General features: G+C 36.5%; 1 protein-coding gene across 1 annotated transcript in view; it reads left to right on the forward strand.

Annotated features, from left to right (window-relative positions):
• Positions 1–2,253: 2,253 nt before the first annotated feature.
• The window catches only part of LOC106881835 (oxysterol-binding protein-related protein 8), a 135,528-nt gene continuing 132,660 nt past the window's right edge, over positions 2,254–5,121 (forward strand). The window contains exon 1 of the mRNA XM_052968685.1: positions 2,254–2,461. The gene's annotated coding sequence lies outside the window, so the exon portion shown is untranslated. The remainder of the gene's footprint in view (positions 2,462–5,121) is intronic.

A 5,121-nucleotide genomic window follows, 5' to 3' on the forward strand; every position in this document is an offset into this window, starting at 1 on the left:
CACACACACACACACACATATATAGCTCGAGCGACAAGAAGTAGCGGCCGAATTTTCTCAAATGCATCCTTGCATCTTAAAAAAAAAAAGTAAAAAAAGGAATGAACATATTGGTTTGTAAGTTATAGATTTACTAAAAGCATGCCTAAAACGCCTTTGATCATAGGTTTGTTCGATAAACCCTTGCTTTGCTTCATTTTACCTTCGCTGACACTTTGTCCGGGTAGAAACAGCAGCCCCCAAAACAAAGACTCTACTGGGCAACACACACTGCCAAAAATAATGACCGAATGGTCATCATCAATGGAACACCTCTGATCATAGGTCTTACACGACTAAAAAAAAATCAAATATAAAATAAAACATTGTTTATAGGTGTATTTCGTAATGAGAAAAGGAAATGAATATCTAAAACAAGGAACTTAATGTTTATCTTGAATAAGACATGCTTGATTATTTCCTATATATTGTAGAGGTACAGGAACACGCAATCGTGTCCTTTCGTAGTTTAAGAGATGATAGGGGAGAAATTTAACTGCTATCTCATGCAATTCGAACGACCACTTTGTTGTGTTCACACACATTATTTGGGTAACTACCGTCTAACCCCGAGTTCCTTTTGCAAATATTCGGGTTGTTAAGTAGTGTCTTGCGTGGGGCAGCCCTTGAGGTTGCTGCCATTCTCATCCCCGCCATCGTTCCTTATAGAAGCTTATACAGCAGACTCAAGAGTGCCTGCACCTTAAAAGCGCCGTTATGTGGATCACCCCATCCACCCTCCGCTAGCTATGCACGGAATCCTTGAAAAAGTCATTGATACTTTTTCTTTAAAGAAAAGAAAAGGAAAATCTTTCTATGATCAATTGCGCTTTTTTCTAAATCGTCGGAAACTTTAAAATGAGCACCAGTTATGAATAATGTGGATAATTTCAATTGATTCAGCTTTCCTCGGCAGATTTTTATCAATGCCAGAAGTCTTTAATTCATAAATTTTAATATGAATGTAATCGTAACATATTCAAAACGAAACATTATTGTGTGTGTGTGTGCGTCAAATAATAGTTTTCCCAACAATAAGCAATTACAGATGATGATGATGATGATAGTGCAGTTTGACTTTAACACAGAGAGAGAGAGAGAGTATCAGATTCCGAGGCACATTAAAATGATGAAGAAAGACTTGGGGAGACGGTGAGTAAAATAAGCGGGAAAGTAGATAAGCGTGAAGGAATAATAAAGAGTAAAGGAATGATGAAGAGAGTAGAAAACGGTAATCATGAGATAATGGTAAAAGTGTGACAGGACATTGAAGAATACGGTGTGGAAAACGAGAAAGAGAGAGGTTGCGTATATGAATACTGAGAACGATAGTTATTTTTCTTTTTAAATGTTATTGTTGCTTCTGTTAATTTAGTTTATTAGATGGATAAAGGAACATGAAAAGCTGTGAAGAAAGAAAATGAGACAACGGAAAAAATAACAAGAATTACAGAGAATAATAAAAGAAACACGGAGATAGATAGAGAGAGAGAGAGGAATTAGGAAAGACATAGAAAGAAAGAGAGTGATAGAGACAGTGATAAATAAAGAAAAGGTAAGAGGTGATGCCAATGAGAGAATTGAAGAAGAATAAGAAAGAGATAGTGGAAGAAAAGAGATGATACTAGTGAAAAGAGAAGAGCAATGAAAGAGAGATACAGTAAGAGAGAGGGGGGAAAAGACACAAGAAAAAGAGATAGTACCTGTCACTGAAGAGTAATAAATGTGAAAGAGATAGATAGATAGATATGTTACTTTATTAGCCACACAGAGGGGACAAAATACGAAGTAGAGCTTTTCTTTTTGGGAAGGAAAGAAGAAAAAAAAGGGGAGGGGAGAATTTCGATCAAAAGGGATAGTGGAAAGAAAAAATAGATAGATAGATAGAATGAGACAGCCATTGAAAGAAAATAAATAAAAAATAAGTGAGAGGAAAGCATAAAATGAGCGTATATTACTACTACTACTATAACTTTTGATTACCACTACTACTACTACAACCAATACTACTAGCACCTCGGCTACTACTACTACTACTACAGCCATTATGATTCCGACTAATACTACAACCACCACCACCATCACCACTTCTGCTACCACTTCTACTATTATCACGATCCCAACCAATAACATCACCACCACCACCAACAACAACAGCAACAACAACAACAACGCACCCACCACTACTACTACTATCACCGCGACCACGACTAACATTACTATTACTACTACTAGACGAAGATCAACTTGAAACTGCAGGTGGCGCTGCTTCAAGTGTCTGTAATGTTGTAGCAGCCGCACTGCTACTTTGACGTTTCACAGGAATATACGTTACATACGTGTGGTGTGTATATATACAAATATTTATATACACTTTTATATATCCAGCGTCAATTTTTGGTCTTTCGTACCAATTTAAATGGTGAGACATTCTTTTACCTTCTTCTTCTTCCCGATTCTCTCTGTGCCCTTACTTTTTCCTTCTTTCTATCATGAATTTTGTTTTCTTTTCTTTCTTCGTTTCATTCTCTGACCACAACCAAATATTTCAAACATTATTCTCTTTAAACTCACTACATTCACTATCACAACTTAGACACACCGTTTTTCTATGTTTACCTGAATGTTTCTTTATCTATGTGTTCGGTTAGTTTTCTGTTCATGTTTATCTGTCTATATAACTTTGTCTATGCGTGGGTTTTCGTCGATGTATTTATTGTGTCTCATGTCATTTGCATGTCAGACCTACTCCCACTTAACTATGTCCATTATTTCAATCCATGCCTTTTTAAGTGCCTATGTATGAATGCTGAGTGCTTTACTCGGTCTCAATATTTGACATTACCCAGCCTCTTTCTCTTTATGTAGCTATCGTCCGACTATTCGTGGTCCCATGTGTCTGCCTGCCTGCTCCATGCCTATCCGTTCCTTCTCTTCTCGAAACTTCAACTTTCTAACCCCATCTTTGCGATTCTAATCTATTTTCAGCTTGTTTTTTCTATATATCTATCCCCTATGTATATATGTTTATCTTACTGTTGTCTGCCAATGTCTTATCCATCTACTCGACTCGACTGTCTGCCCATTAAGCATTTTCGTCTGACAGCTCAACCTCCGTTTTGTTTATCTGTAACGACTGTTCGTTTGTCTCTGTCTTGTCACTGTCCGTGTGTGTACCCACCCAGTCTTTCACTGTCCATCTAACCTCGTCATCTAATGCCACCAGTATTGTACTCTTCCAAGTACAGACTGCCCATCTAGTCTGATATTCAATTGTGCCCAATTGAATCAATTCTCCTGCATGATAGAAACCGAGAAAAATGTTTGGGCGCTAGCTTGCCTCACCACCAAACAAATTTATGAAAGAAATAAAATAAAAACTTCCGTGTGTCGACTGCATCCCTGTGACCCTGTCCGCCAGTCTGTCCATCTAACTCTATCTACTGTCCATCTGTCCCCTCTTCCTCCCTCGTTCAATTACATTTCCATCGAGTCCCGTTCATAATTGTCTTTCACCTCATAATTCTACCGGCCGGTTTATCTTTTCATCCGTACACTTTACCATTCTGTTATCCAATTGCTCCCTTTTGTATTCAGTCCGTCTGTGAAATATAATCCATCTTTCTATGGGAGAGTCCTTATATTTCCGTGTTCATTTACTTAGAAAGAACGGTTACTTAGTATTCAATTTAGGATAGAAAAATAATAATTATTGAAATATACAATTCTTACTCTTTTTTGTGAAACGTGCTAAACATGGTATTCTAAAAAAAAATACATAAAAATGAAAATAAACATGACATTTTCCGATTCATTTCATTCGCTGTCCCTTTTGATTTTCTTTAGAACTAAGCTATCCTCCACAGACTATTATTTTCAATCCAACTAGAACTTTTTTCCGGTAAAAAAGAGTTGCCGGTTTTTCAAATTTCGCAATAAAGAAGCACTTGAAAGGAATAATCTAATGCGATCAAACTTAGTATGTGCTATGTACTTTGTGTATATTTAACATAAATATAATTATTCAGTCAGAATGACTATTGCGCTCCTTGTATTTATTTTAAACAGCATTTTCTGGGAAAAGTAATTAAAATGTTTGGCATGTAAACGGAAAATACAATAAAAAAGAGGGAATAATAAAAAAAACCCTAACTTTTTGTAATCTTTATTAAATCTACAAGATTAGATCAGGTTTTCCATATCCCGTTGAATTTCAACCTCTTAGCTCTTAAGTTTTATGTATTATGTATTGGAAAACTGCAAATGTTAAAGGTAGAAAGCGTTATGACCATTTTATTCAATCATTTATGTTGTTGTGTTGATTAAACGGATGAATCGGACGATAAGAACGAAACCCGACCCAGTCTCCGACCTTGTGATCACTGGCATAAATATACATTTCATCACATTACTGCAAACAAAAATAGCGACGTACACGTTCCTTATACATAAGTGCACTTATAAACACGCGCGCACACGCATGCTTGCATGTATGTATATACATATATAGATAGTAAATTTACAGACATGAGAAATAAGTACTCAATACATGGATTGGAATTTGTTTTTATTCGACGCCGAGTCTTATGTCGTTCTTCAGTTTCCCGTTTTTCCCGTGACCGTTTAGCACACACACGTGTGTGTATGTGTTAGAGAGAGAGTTGTTAGTGTGCTTACATATGTGCATGTACACAACATGCGACACACTTCGATACATACATGTGTCGGTCCAGATGGACTATATGTAATCTGAACCTTTCCTCCCTTGTTTTATTATTTTTTTTTTTACGGAATCCTATGGAGATTCCGATTCTGAAAAAAATTTTTCAAAAATCTCAATTTCAAAATTTCGATTCCCCCCCCCCCCGGTTTTTATATAGACCCTAACTCAAACCCTAGCCCTAAACCTAAACCTAACCCTAACACTAGTTTTGTGAGATTTGGCTGTTATTTCTAGCATGTAAATAGCCTGCTTGGTGGGGAGGGGGAATTGAAATTTTCCCAAAAATTTTTTTTCAGAATCGGAATCTCCATAGCCTAAAACGTGGGATTCCGTAAAAAAAAATTAATAAATAAGGGGGG

This window comes from Octopus bimaculoides, chromosome 6 (genome assembly GCF_001194135.2).
Source record: "Octopus bimaculoides isolate UCB-OBI-ISO-001 chromosome 6, ASM119413v2, whole genome shotgun sequence".
NCBI lineage: Eukaryota > Metazoa > Mollusca > Cephalopoda > Octopoda > Octopodidae > Octopus > Octopus bimaculoides.